Below are 16,290 nucleotides of genomic sequence, written 5' to 3'. Positions count from 1 at the left end.
ACCCCCTATACCGGCGCCCCCGGAGCCCCCCGCAACTCAATAAAGTTATTAACCCCTAACCCGCCGCTCCTAGACCCCACCGCAACTCTGATAAATGTATTAACCCCTAAACCGCCGCTCCCGGAAACCGCCGCCACCTACATTATACCTAGTAACCCCTATCCTGCCCCCCCTATACCGCCGCCCTCTATAATAAAGTTATTAACCCCTATCCTGCTGATCCCGGACCTCGCCATAACTAAATAAATAGTTTAACCCCTAAACCGCCGCTCCCGGACCCCGCAGCAACCTATAATAAAGTTATTAACCCCTATCCTGCCACCCCTACACCGTCGCCACCTATAATAAATTTATTAACCCCTATCCTGCCCCCCACTACACCGCCGCCACTGTAATAAAATTATTAACCCCTAAACCTAAGTCTAACACTAACCCTAACACCCCCCCTAACTTAAATATTAATTAAATAAATCTAAATAATATTTCTCTTATTAACTAAGTTAATCCTATTTAAAACTAAATATTTACCTTTAACATAAACCCTAATATAGCTACAATATAAATAATAATTATATTGTAGCTATCTTAGGATTTATTTTTATTTTACAGGCATCTTTCAATTTATTTTAACTATGTACAATAGCTATTAAATAGTTATTAACTATTTAATAGCTACCTAGTTAAAATAAAGAGAAATTAACCTGTAAAATAAAAACTAACCTAAGTTACAATTACACTTAACACTACACTATACTTTAATAAATTATTCCTATTTAAAACTAAATACTTACCTGTAAAATAAACCCTAAGATAGCTACAATATAATTAATAATTACATTGTAGCTATTTTATGATTTATATTTATTTTACAGGTAACTTTGTATTTATTTTAGCTAGTTAGAATAGTTATTAAATAGTTATTAACTATTTAATAACTACCTAGCTAAAAGAAATACAAAATTACCTGTAAAATAAATCCTAACCTAAGTTACAATTAAACCTAACACTACACTATCATTAAATTAATTAAATACATTAACTACAAATAACTACAATTAAATACAATTACATAAACTAACTAAAGTACAAAAAATAAAAAAAGCTAAGTTACAAAAAATAAAAAAAATAAGTTACAAACATTTAAAAAAATATTACAACAATTTTAAGCTACTTACACCTAATCTAAGCCCCCTAATAAAATAACAAAGCCCCCCAAAATAAAAAAATGCCCTACCCTATTCTGAATTAAAACAGTTCAAAGCTCTTTTACCTTACCAGCCCTTAAAAGGGCCTTTTGTGGGGCATGCCCCAAAGAATTCTGCTCTTTTGCCTGTAAAGAATTCTGCTCTTTTGCCTGTAATCGGAATTGAAGGGTCGCCATCTTGGATGACATCCCTTAAAGGAGCCTTCATTCATCGTTAGTCCGTCAGGGAAGAAGGATGTTCCGCGTCGGCGGGATGAAGATGGATCCTGAAGAAAGAAGATTGAAGATTGGAAGATGACATTGCCCGGATGGAAGACTTCTTCTGCGCCGCCTGGATGATGACTTCATCAGATGGAAGACTTCTTCAGCGCGCTTTGGATGATGAAAACCAGGTACGCTGGGCCGGAAAAGTGCCGAGCGTACCTGCTAGTTTTTTGATAACTAGCAAAAGTAGTCAGATTGTGCCGAACTTGTGTGCGGAACATCAGGAGTGATGTAAGAATCGATCTGTGTCGGACTGAGTTCGTCGGATCGAAGCTTACGTCACAAAATTCTACTTTTGCCGGTATCTAGGGCTTGATAACTAAGGCGAATCAGCCTCGCCACAAATACGCTGCGGAATTCCAGCGTATTTGAGGTAGACACGTTGATAACTAGAGGTCATTGTGTCTCCTTTCACACAGGACAAGTAAAGCAGAATTGAACACCAAGTCACCCTCTGCACAAAAGAAGTTTCACAATATTTTGAGAAAGTCAAACATTTTACAGAGCAATTTGTTGTGATTGCATTTCAGTGTTTCTCCCTGCACCTCACACAGCACAGCTAAAATTAAAGCCATTTACTTGCTATTGCCATTCTTTGATTTGTTAACATCTATTATTTTCCTATATCATCTGTTTTTCAGATTCATTATAGTTAAAAATTCACAACGACCAAACATCTGACATTTCTTACCTTTCTCTCTCACCTTAGGTTTCATTCCTTTTCATTATATTTTACTGCTCTCAACACTGCTTAAAAAGCAATAAGATATAGTTGTAAAACAATTCAATCATAGATACCAACAAAGAGTGAAGGAAAACATACAGCTAGAATATTAGGTTTGCGTTATGAGTGAAGAAGCAGCGTTATGGCTCTTTTTCACTACCGCTGCTATTATGAGTCTTGCAGGTATATCTGTACTGCACACTTTTTTGGCCGTAACGCAACGTAACTACCACAGATTTCAAAAAGTCCTTTTTCAATGGGACTTCCACAGCGCTGGTATTACGAGTTTGCCTGTCCGGCAAAAAAGTGAGCAGTACAGCCTATACCGTCAAGATCCGTACCGTAAACTGAAAGTCAGTAGTTATGGCTTTTATGCTACAAAGCCGTAACATAAAACTCATAACTAAAGTTCTAAAAAGTACACTAACATCCATAAACTACCTATTAACCCCTAAACTGAGGCCCTCCCGCATCGCAAACACTAAAACAAAATTATTAACCTCTAATCTGCCATTCCTGACATTGCTGTCACTATAATAAACATATTAACTCCTAAACCGCCGTACTCCTGCATTGTCAACAATAGTTAAATATTATTAACACCTAATCTGCTGTCCCTAACATCGCCGCAACTTACATTACTGTTATTAACCCATAATCTGCTGCCCCAAAATCGCTGCCACTATACTAAAATTATTAACCCCTAAACCTAACCCTAAGTCTAACCCTAACCCTAACACCTACTAACTTGAACATAATTAAAATAAATTTAAACAAAAATTACAATTAATACCTAAATAATTCCTATTTAAAACTAAATACTTACCTATAAAATAAAACCTAAGCTAGCTACAATATAATTCACAGTTATATTGTAGCTATCTTAGGTTTTATTTTGATTTCACAGCTAAGTTTGTATTTATTTTAACTAGGTAGAATAGTTAGTAAATAGTTATTAACTATTTACTAACTACTTAGCTAAAATAAATACAAATATACCAGTAAAATAAAACCTAACCTGTCTTACACTAACACCTAACCTTACACTACAATTAAATAAATTATATTAATTAAATACAATTAACTAAATTAAAAAAACAAACAAACACTAAATTGCACAAAATAAGTTAAAATAAACACAAACTTAGCTGTGAAATAAAAATAAAACCTAAGATAGATACAATGTAACTATTAGTTATATTGTAGCTATCTTATGGTTTATTTTATAGGTAAGTATTTAGTTTTAAATAGGAATTATTTAGGTATTAATTGTAATTTTTATTTAGATTTATTTTAATTATGTTCAAGTTAGTGGGGGTTAGGGTTAGACTTAGGGTTAGAGTTAGGGGTTAATAACTTTAGTATAGTGGCGACGACATTGGGGGCAGAAGATTTGGGGTTAATAAGTGTAATGTAGGTGGCCGGCTCTCCCCATTGATGTCTATGGGGAAATTGTGCACGAGCACGTAAAACCAGCTCATAGCAGCACTGGTATTTGTGTGCGGTATGGAGCTCAATTTTGCTCAACGCTTCAATATTGCCTGCTAACGCCGGGATTAGGAAAACCTGTAATAGCAGCGCTATAGGGAGGTGAGGGATGGAAATAACTTGCAAGTTAGTACCGAGCCGCTCATAGCGCAAAACTCGTAATCTAGCCGATAGTTAATGAGGAAATAAAGAAAAAGAGCAGCAGAACATCGTGGTCACAGAAAGGATTTGGTCTACTACTTTAGACATAATGGAAACTGAGTAGAAATTTAAACTTTAATTATTCTGAGGTGATTCATGCCATCAGCACAGGAGCTGTAGCACATCACTGGCACTACATATATAGAGTAGATAATTTAATAACTTGGAGCAGCAACAGAAGGACAGTCAGGCAGGCAGGAAGGTCACATAGATGGTAGATTCTGTATATAGGGCTGCATTTGTAAAGCTGTGGAGTCAGCTTCAGGGACATAGAACTGCAGGCTTGCACAAGCAAGCCTGACATGTTAGATAAGTAACTGCTCTCCACTTCACTTGAGGATCAACCAGGATGATTGACAAGTCTTGCTCTCATATATTTGATTGAGCAAAAGCAGGAGGGGATGTGGCTTCAGCTGGGAGCCTTGTGAGTCTGGACTATAAAGTAAGAGTAGTTATTATGACAACTTGGAAAAGCAGCAGCACAAGTGAGCAGAAGTGCCAACAGGCAGGTCATTCATGCCATCAGCACAGGAGCTGTGACACATTGCTGGAACATACATAGAGGCCTATTTATCAAGCCGTCAACCACAAATATGCTGGAATTCCACAGCGTAATTGTGGTGAGCCTGATTCCCCTTATTTATATATTATTTATTACAGACCGGCAAAACTTGAAATCTGTGACGTAACATACCCTCCGCCAGTCTCAGTCCGACACAGATCGATGCTTACGTCATTACAGATGTTCCGAATACAAATGCTGCACTATCTGACAACTTTTGCCATTTATCAAACTTATCAAATCAATGGGAGTCTGAAAGCAGCGAAAGCTCATGTTCGCTGCTGCCCGATATCCCATTGATTCCTATGGGAGAATAAAAGTTATGTTTACACCTAACACCCTAACATGTACCCAGAGTCTAAACACCCCTAATCTGCTTCCCCCTACACCGCCGTCACCTACATTACACTTATTAACCCCTAATCTGCCGCCCAACACCGCCGCCACCTACATAATGTTATTAACCCCTATTCCGCCATTCCCGGACCCCGCCACTACCTAAACCGCCAGCCCCCCACATCGCCATAATCTAAATTAACCTATTAACCCCTAAACCTAACAACCCGCTAACTTTATATTAAATATTAACTCATCCCTATCTTATAATAAATTTAAACTTACCTTTAGATTTAAATTAAACCATATTAAACTATATTAAACTATATTAAACTAATAATTAATCTACCCTAACTATTAGACTAAAATTACATTAAACTATATTAAACTTACAATTAATCTACCCTGTTATACTAAAATTACATTAAACTACGAATTAAATTAAATATATTATATAGTTAAAAACCTAACCCTACTCAAATAATTTAAATCTACTATTAAAAATTACAAAGTTACAAAAAACTAACAACTAAGTTATACAAAATAGTAAACACTAAGTTACAAAAAAAATAAACACTAAGTTACACAAAATAAAAAATAAATGATCATAACTAATTACACCTAATCTAAGAGCCCTATAAAAATAAAAAAGCCCCCCTAAAATAAAAAAAAAAACCCTAGCCTTCAATAAACTACCAATGGCCCTTAAAAGGGCCTTTTGCGGGGCATTGCCTGAAAGAAATCAGCTCTTTTACCTAAAAAAAAATACAAACACCCCCCAACATTAAAACCCACCACTCACACAACCAACCCCCCCAAATAAAAACCTAATCTAAAAAAACCTAAGCTCCCCATTGCCCTGAAAAGGGCATTTAGATGGGCATTGCCCTTAAAAGGGCATTTAGCTCTTTTTCAAAAGTCCAAACCCTAGTCTAAAATTAAAACCCACCCAATAAACCCTTAAAAAACCTAACACTAACCCCCAAAGATCCACTTACAGTTTTGAAAACCGGACATCCATCCTAAACGAAGCGGCAGAAGTCCTCATCGAAGCCGGCAGAAGTCTTCATCCAAGCAGGGCGACATCTTCATCCAAACAGGCAGAAGTCTTCATCCAGACGGCATCCTCTATCTTCATCCATTCGGCGCAGAGCAACTCCATCTTCAAGACATCCGACGTGGAGGATCCTCTTCTTTCGACGTCTTCAACAATGAATGTTCCTTTAAATGATGTCATCCAAGATAGCGTCCCTTAGATTCCAATTGGCTTGAAAAAATCCTATTGGCTGTTGCAATCAGCCAATAGGATTGAGCTTGCATTCTATTGGTTGATTGGAATAGCCAATAGAATGCAAGCTCAATCCTATTGGCTGATTGGAGATGGCATCTGAACCTTGTGCAGCAAAGGGGGTAAGTAGCGCAGCGATGTACAGCATTTTCAAATGTATATGAATATATATATTTATATGTTAATATGTCTATATACTCATATAAACACACAAATATATATGTATATAAGCATATACATATATAGTTACATTGTGGTCTATGAGAACACACAGTCCCTCAGACCGCAACGTAAAGCCACTTTTCAGTGCCATTGTTTTTCTAACACCCACTCCCACCAACTTTAAAGCCCCAAAACTGCCTACTGCAGAATTTTCTTTTAATAAAAAAATATAATCCAGGGTGGAGTCATCTGTCAAGCTGAACAGATATGTTTACATGGAGCTCCGTGCAGATCTTAGCATTAAATCACCAGCTATAGGCAATTGGAAGTAGAATACAGCTGGGAGCTGATTTACTACAGCCAGACGACTGCCAGATCCCCAGAGGAGGCTCTCTGAAGAAAGATTCCCATCTGGCTAACCTGCTCTAGCGCCACGGCCTAAGATAAAGGCAACTGGACCCTTGAGGCCCGCAGGCACAACCGCTAAGGACCCATACCACCAGCCTTCAAACTTCTACAGAGGGACGTGTGAGCAGGCTCCGGAGGGTCGGGGCTCTGCTCCGGAGCTCGTACCAACCTACACACATCAGAGGTGCTCATAGATGCTAAGACCCAGCATCAGGCACCCACATGGCTGCGCAGCCGATCGATCTACATGGAACATCTTCTAGCCCTTGGATTCCTAAAGAGGATCTTATGAGCCGGCTCCGGAGGGTCGGGACTCCACTCCGGAGCCTGAACTAGCCTGTACACACCAGCGGCGTTCCTAGATGCCTGAATCCTACGACGGGAGAACCCGCAACCATGAGGCTGCACGGCCTGCATGGACTGCTTTCTTTTACCTTCCCATCGCCTCGACCCCTCCAGACCGTCGGGCTCTGCTCCGGAGGCAAAATAGAGGCTTAATTGCAGTCCCTTCACGGAAACCGGATTGCCCGTTGCTGCGCCACGTGGTGATCTCCCTTGACTCCACACCCTTCCGCAATGAGCTTAAGCTATGATTGAGTGTTTATTTCAATCCCCTCCATTGGTTTTCTCTTCCTCTATGAGGTCTGGAAGATGGCGCTGAGATGATAGAGTCATCCTAAGTGCTGGTAAACAGGACGATGCTTTATATTGTTTTTTTTTTCTCTCACGTTGTTATTCTATTTGTTATGTTTAGGAGCAAGGTTGGCATAGCACTTGGTTTGTGATAGAATTTCCTTGATGAGGGTAGCTAATATTATTTATATTTTCTTTTTTTTCTTGACACCATTGGTGCAAGACAATCATTGTTGTTAAGATGCACCAATTTGGTTGACTAATTTATTTTTTCCTTTTCCTTACTTGAACTCCTTGCATTTGGAGTGGGGCCGGGGATCTCGGCTCCCACCTGTTCTGTAATAATCCTCTCCCCCCACATAGTGCAGCCCATGCCAGGGTTCCACCCAGGTGGACTATTTCCACCTCATCATATTGATACATTACTTAGATTTAAGAACTTGACTAATCTCCTCTCCCTGTCCCTTTTTTCTCCATCCCTATTTACCTAAAACGCTCTATTCAGTACGACTGTACTGCAAATCCCATGACCCCTCCTGACCTAGAGCTTAATAATAATATCCAGAAAATGAATTGCCTTAGATTCCTTACTCTTAATGTTAGGGGCCTCAACTCGCCTTTTAAACGTAGCTTACTAGCTCACATGCTTAAATTTCATAATTCCGACATAGTGTTTCTCCAGGAGACCCACTGGCAGCTCGATGCTCCCCATAGATTCCATTCACATACCTACACGACAAAAGAACACTCCCCTTTTGCTAAGAAAGATAGAGGAACAGCCATCCTGATACATAACAGACTAGCATATGAGCAAATTCAGGTAATCAGAGACTCTCAGGCCAGGTATACACTTTTAGTTTGCAAACTTGATCATGTGCTGCACACACTGATATCAATCTATCAGCCTAACTTGCGTCAACCCGCATGTCTCAGAAAAAACCTGCAGCTAGTAGACCGACACAGGCAGGGTAGAGTTATCCTTGCAGGAGACTTTAATATGAATTGGGATAATAAAATGGACCGTAAAACACTGATCCCAAATAGAACCATCCCTCAATCTGACCCTCTTTCTTCACATTTTAGGACTATTATGTCCCACTATGGATACTTCAACATTTGGAGATCCCTCCACCCGAAAGACAGAGACTATACCCATTATTCTCTTTCGCACAAAACATATTCCAGACAAGACCACATATTCTGCCTAGCTGAAACCTTAGACTCAGTGTCTCGCACCAAACTCTCCCTCTGTTCCTGGTCAGACCATGACCTAGTTCTAGCGGACTTAAATTCCACAGACAGTCCTCCAAGCAAGACTACCTGGAGCTTACCCCATCATATTTTATTAGACATCCCCTTTAGAGAGGAACTGAGACGTGACATAAATGAACTTATCCAGCAAAATTACAATGATAGACAACAGATGACATTCTCTGGGGGGGGCGTTAAAGTGGTCGTCAGAGGATACATTATCCGTAAGCAGGCCCATCTAAAAAGGCTTGCTGGACTTACTCTGGCTGAGGCACATAATAAGCTCAGACTGGTTGAGACCAACAAACGGTCCGCAATTACAGCAGAAATATCCGCGCAAATTGCTGCCATTCGAACCCACATTAGTCAATTAGAAATATGCAGAGCCCAACACAATCTCACAAAACTTAAACAAATATTCTATCATAAGGGCAACAAGGCTGATACAATGCTGGCTAACAAATTACGCCATCAAAATAGTATCTCTCGCATACATCAAATCCAGCTTAATAAAAAAACACTTAGACTGCCTTCACTAATTGGGAACTACTTTGCAAAGTTCTATTCAAAACTGTATAATATTGAGAACAACCACCCCACTTTGGCCCACACCATCCAACAGTTTCTTAATTCCTTGAATCTACCAACATGCACGACTGAGCAACAAGACACACTTGCTACCCCCTTTACCATTTTAGAACTTAAACAAACAATCAAAAACCTGAAAGCTTTTAGGGCCCCTGAGCCGGATGGATTCCCTGCCCAATTCTATAAGACATACACACAGGAATGGTCCCCCCTACTTCTTAGAGTCTTCGGCCTGGCGAGAGAGGAGGGTAGTTTCAGAAAAGAGTTCTTGGAAGATACCATTGTCACGATCCCTAAACCTAACAAGCACCCCAATCTATGCTCCAATACAGCCCTATTTCCTTAATTAACGTGGATGTTAAAACTATTGGTGCATCATATTTGTAAGTTCCTACCCAGTCTAATCAATCCTGATCAGGTGAGATTCATCCATAATAGAGAGGATCCTGAAAATACCAGGCATCTTATTAATATAATGTGTGAATCGACCAGAATGAACAAGTCCTTCTCGGGTATCTCTTTAGATGCCGAGAAGGCTTTTGACTGGGTTTGATGGGTCTACCTTTGGGTAACCCTTAAAGCCTTTAAGTTCTGCAATTTGTCTACCTATTTAAGCTCTTTACTCTATGCCGACAGCCACAGTTAGGGGTCTGGGATTTCAATTCCTGCCATTCCCGATCTCCAACGGCACCAGACAGGGTTGCCCCTTGTCTCCCCTGCTATTTGCCCTGGCAGTTGAACCCCTGATGGAGCAGATATATTCAGACCAGGGAATAGATGGAATCACACTATTTGGAACAATACACAAAGTCGCACTGTTCACTGACGACATCACCATATTCTCTGCAGACCCTGCACATACTATATCTAGACTCCTGACGACCCTGGAGGCATTCGGTGACCTCTCCTTCTATAAACTTAATGCCTGAAAAACTGAGATATACTGGTGATATACAGGACTATATTCTTAATCTTAAAAAAAGAATTTAACTTGAACTACTAAGCAGGTCACTCACCTTTGAGTCAAACTGTCCAACAGTATAGCTCAGATGGTCAAAGATAACTATCTCCCGCTTTTGGCTGAGCTGAGAATTCTGAAACATAAATGACCATAAGTCCATTTCTTCGATGGGTTGAATTACTTCCCTTAACATGTCTTTCCTCCCAAAACTCACCTACCTTTTAGATGCCTCCCACATAGGGTGCCCACACACCTTCTATTACAATTCCAAAGCAAATTCACAAAGTTCATCTGGCAGGGTAAGCCCCCCAGAATTGCCCACATAACCCTACAATACCCTATTCACTAGGGTGGTTTGGCCTCCCCATCTATTGTAAAGTATTATGAGGGTGCAATGCTCACGCATATATCCCAGTAGGGGGGTACTTCAATCACAAGAAAAATGGCAAAACATTGAACAGGCCTCACCCCCCCCCAAGTTACTCATTAGAGATCTGATTTGGACACCAGCACACAGTCCTAGAACCCTCGGAATTACTAATTCCATAATCATTGCGTGTCTTTCTATATGGGACAAGACCCACCACCATCAACTTGTATCACCTCACCCCTCTCCCATTACTTCCATTGCTGGCCTCTTTACTGATTTGGCGGAAACCCACCCCAACACCTGGGTTAATTTAGTCATCAAACAAGTATCAGATTTTTGGTCAAAGGCCCACCAAGATAGGTTCATCACGCTAGATCTATTAGAAAACCACACTGATATTGCACCCTATCTTCACTTCGAACTCACCAGGATTAAAAGCTTCCTTACAAGCTGAGGATGTGTCCCCAAGTCTTCTCGCCCCCTTACCCCATTGCAGTCCATCTGGCACAGGGGACACAGACTAGTCAAAACACTGTCAAGGCATTACAATTTATTAGAAGGTACTGTACCTGCTGAACTAGCATCTCACCTACTTAGATGGGATGCCCTCCTACATACCCACATCCCAGCAGACACTTGGCAGTGATCTCTCATATTGACACAGAATACTTTACACTGCATAACAATGTTTGAGATGTTCTATAAAGTTATATCCCACTGGAATTTTGTCCCCATGAGACTATCCAAGATGTTCCTGGGTACTTCCCCCCTCTGTTGGAGGGGGTATGGTCTTCCAGGAGATATGCTCCATATATGGTGGGAATGCTCGAAAATCAGATCCTTATGGAAATTTGTGTTTTTCCACCCTTTCCAAAATGGAGATCCGGAGACTTAAAATCCCAGCTACAGCTCTCCTCCATTTAGATTTACATACTCCTATGCATATTTCTCCTCTCCTCCATCAAAACTAATATTGCTAGAACCTGGAAAAAGGAATTTCCACCAAAGATTGTACGCTATGGAGAGAGACATTCACCACTCACTTAACAAATCTGACTTATTTAAACTGGCCTGGGCTGACTGGAAAGATAGATTTAGTATTCTCTGGCAGCCATCTGTCATAGCGCAGGATATTCTACTTAATACTTAACCAACTGGATATACTCCTTCCCCCATCTTGTCCTCTAGCAGCAGGGTTGGACAAGAACTGCACCCTCCTTCCCCCCCTCACTCACAACTACCTGACTTCCCCCAACATTTGAGACTTGACTGTAATGTATTGATTCCCTTCCATTTATTTTTTTTTATGCTGAAACTGTTTACTCAAAGCCCCTTCATTAGCCAACAGCATCATTGTCATGATAATACCTAGAACTGGACCTGCGTGTCCACATCTCCTTTTTGTGTCTATGGGAACAGGGGTCCTGCATGTCCCCAATTGTTATTTCTAATTACATCTGATTACATGTGATTTTGTTTGACTTCAAAATTCTAATAAAAATCTTTAAAAAAATAAATAAAAAAATAAATAAATAAAAAAAATATAATCCTCTCTATTTTGAGGGCATTTGGGGAACTCTGAAAAATTTAACCACAGATCAGATCTCTGGTTAATTTTCTGAGCGCTAATTGCTACCATGGGCTCGTGGTAGCTATAACCAGCTTCTGCAAACGGGCAAATTTACCCATTTGCAGAAGCATGATAATTTAGCACTCCACTTATAATCTAGCCCAAAATCTGAACTAATAGTCACGTTAACACTAAAGAGTATCTGTGGCATAAGTGGGGCTACTCATTTCATGTGGATGATTCAAAAAGTGAGACATTAATTACTGTAAATCCCAGTAAACTTGTTCCATATCTAATGACTATTAAGAACTTAAAAAAAAAATAGTAGTCCATATAAATCTACACAAAAGATTTATCAAAGCATCAACTGAAAATACGTTTGAATTCTGCGTTGTATTTGTCATGAGATTGATCCGCCGTAGTTAGCAAAGCGCCAAGATCGACAAATGTTGAAATTTGTGACGTGATATACGATTCCGTGATCTTAATCTGATGTTTTGAATTCAGATTCGACTCTATTTCAGCCTCTTCCAAATTTATCAAACATTTAACAGGTACGCTCACGTGTATTCCGACACAGTGTACCTAGTTTTCAATCCGCCACCCTTGAGGTCGCGGATGCCATAGAACTCAATGGAAGTCTGAAAACACAGAAAGCTTATGTTCAATGCTGCAAGAGAATGAAGTATATTACATAATAAAAGTAAATTTGAAACTATTAAAATTGTATACCCTTTCTAAATCAGACAATATTATTGCTCCACATTTGGTGCACTAGTAGATATAGGGATAAAAATGAGACATTACTACTTATGGATTATGCTACAAATTTCTCTCTCATTACAAAGCAAGGGAACAATATTATTTCTGCAAATTTGTTGATAAGTTTTGCCCAAAACTTGTCGCATTAATAGATATAGAGATAAAATGAAATACACAACATAATATAGATAACTTCCTTTTTATTTTTTGTGAAAAATCTATGTGCACAATGTTTAAGCCTTGTAATACAAGTCTCACTCTCCACTTTGCACCAATTTTGAAGCAATACTTTTCGCACCAATTATGGCACAATCTCCTACCCACACACTAGTAATTTTTTCAACCACTTTTGATTGTAATATATATATAATCACATGATTTATGACATTAGCTAATCTGATTCAAATATACATTTTAAACTATCACTAACGAATCAAATTGCTCGATGCTTGTGTCATTGATCCCTCATCAGAACTTGTAAGTGCCATTTGTCACATTGTGTATTATACTTTGAAAGTATGTATATGTGAAATTAGTATTAAATATAAACATTGATGCTGACATTAGGACACACAGTGTAATATTTTAGACAATGATTTTAAAAATCGATTGATGTTTGATTCATTAGTATCTTAAGCTGATTGATCAAAGGGATAGCCCACCTAACATTAAACTGTCATGATTCAGATACAGCAGAAATTATAATTACCTCTTTACTGTCATGCTATTTTCAGTGTATTTCTTCCTTCTCTTGAATTTCTTTTTCAGCAAGAAATGTTAACTTATATGCCTGCCCATTTTATAACACCTGTGTAGGGGTGGTTTTTAAAACTAGATTGCAATCAGGAGGGGTTACAGAGGTACAGAGAGAAAACTGGCCCAGCTCTTAAAATATCCATTGATTGCAAATAAATACATATAATAATGGTATAAATAAACACAGATATATGTGATATATTGTTATATATGTATATATAACAAAAGATGGAACTTAGGGACATGTAAATATGTTAAACAAATCTGTTATATGATACTTTCACATAAATGAAAAATGAATGTGTATTTGTATTTCTAGAAGTCATGATAAAAGCATATCATGACTTCTAGAAATACAAATACACATTCATTTTTCATTTATGTGAAAGTATCATATAACAGATTTGTTTGTATAACAAATTAATATAAAAATAACTTTCTATGAGATATTGTTTGTTGAGGTATAAATCTATCTATTTCTTGGACATTAACAGATGGAAAAATAAAAGATTAGCTTTAGAGAAATGTGCTTGTTCATTGACAGTAATGAAATGGTATAAATAAAGTTGGGAAAAACCTGAATAACTGCGTCATCGATGACTGTTAGTTAACAACAGTCCAATGCTCATCGCTCCGTACTTGACACGTGTGTTTTTCACAGGTTTTTTATAAATAAAGGGATCGTATGTGGATCCACGTCAGTGATGTCTGTCGATGTCTGCCGATTTCTGCCGAGCGTATTGACGCCGGCGAATGCACTGAGATTGACACTTTGATAAATATACCCCTTAGTCTCCAGCTCACCAGATTGGCAGCTAAAACAGCCAGCCATGCTGAACATCCACAAAGGTCTCCATTGCTGTCCTTCAAATACCCACAGGAAGAAAAGTTCAATGCAAGCACTAATGGCACCAGGGAAAAAATATGTCATCTGCCATGTTAGGAATCTATCTGCAAATGCCTGCCCTTGCAAATAATTTGTAAAACCTAGCACAAATATAAAACTTATCTGTGTCTAAGTCTGAAAATTGCAGTAGTATTTCGAAAAGAGTGAGTGTTCTCAGCATTCCAGTGAGGTCATACAGGCATCCTCACTGGGGAGGAGGGGTTAGATTACTGTGGAAGTTATGAGAGGGCCATGCCCCCATATAGCTTCCAGAGAACCATAAAAGAATATAGTCATAAAGCAAAAGTTATACCACCTATTTTCTGAGGCTTTGCTAATACAATATTGATGTTAAAGGGACATGAAACCCATTAAGAGCATAGGATTTTAAACAACTTTCCTCTTTACTTCTATTATATAATTTGTGCATTTCTTTTGATATAATTTGCTGAAAAAGATACCTAGGTAGGGTCAGGAGCTGTTGATTGGTAGCTGCACATATATTCCTCATGTTCATCAAGATTAAAAGTGTTGCGCAAGCTGCAGCGCAAGTGCGGTATGGTTTTTGTTATGCTCCTACAAGCGTTTTCAGCCTCGATAGCCTCACTAGTCCCTATGTTATTAAATATGTTATGTTATGAGCTCTGAGCTATCTCCCAGTAATGCATTGCTGCTTCTTCAACAAAGGATACCAAGAAACTGAAGCAAATTAGATCATAGAAGTTAATTAGAAAGTTGTTTAAAATTGTATGCTCTATCTAAATCATAAAAAGAAAAGAAAAACATTTGGGTTTCATGTTCCTTTAAATTCAAATGTATGAACACCATGAAAATAGATATCTAGATTCGATTAGGTGTAGCTCATCTAGATTTAAGAGCTATGCATCTGACCTGCTCCCCCACTATGGGCTAGATTACAAGTGGTATGCCATAGACTGCACGAGGTTTACGCACGTGAACTTGCCATCATGGTTTTAGCACCCACCCATATTACAAGTTCAGTAGCGGTTTGATTATTGTGAACTGCAAGCTTTTGAAAAACTAGATACTATTCTGTACTCGTATAACAAGTTGCTGGGTAATATGTGCGCAACTGCAAATTAAATTGTTCAAATTATAGCTCCCACCTCTGGTTAATTAATTGAGCTTCTATTTTTTCAATACATTTCATTTGCATATGGTCAAGAATCAATACTAAGGTGCTCACATAGGTCTAGTGTACCAGAAATTAAATAAAGATTACAGCCAATATGTCCCAGATAACCGACTTGGCCTATGAGGTTGTTATTGCCATTATGATCACTACTGTGCTGCATTGCTCTTTTAATTGACTAATTGGCTTCATTATTTGGCTATGCAAATATGGATCCCGAGTTTGCTTGTTCACTTGCTCATGGACAACTCTGTCTCAACATAATCATACATGTCAGCCGTCTTGCCCACATGTGCAGTGTGTGTGCACTCACTGATGCCAAGGTTTACATAATCTACAGAATCTATACGCAGCATATTATTATACCATGTCATAAGAGATGACTCAAGGCACTGTCACTGTCGTATTCAGGAAGTTTAGGAATGCCATCCTCAACAAGTGACATCCTATAATAGCATTACCTCACACAGAGGATACTTGCAGTAGATTTATAAAAAGGTCAGACGGACATGATTTGCTGTGGCCGCTAGCAGGGGGTGTCAATCATCCTGATCTTATCTATCTATCTATATCTATATATATATATATATATATATATATATAATTATTATTATAATTTATTTATGAAGCACCAACATATTTCGCAGCGCTGTCCATGGATACAATTCATTTAAATAAAACAATATAAGACATGTAATAGACCGGACAAAATTTACAAACACA

Source organism: Bombina bombina, chromosome 2 (assembly GCF_027579735.1).
Source record: "Bombina bombina isolate aBomBom1 chromosome 2, aBomBom1.pri, whole genome shotgun sequence".
Lineage (NCBI taxonomy): Eukaryota > Metazoa > Chordata > Amphibia > Anura > Bombinatoridae > Bombina > Bombina bombina.
The sequence above is the reverse complement of the archived record's forward strand: the minus strand, read 5'-3'. Positions refer to the sequence as shown.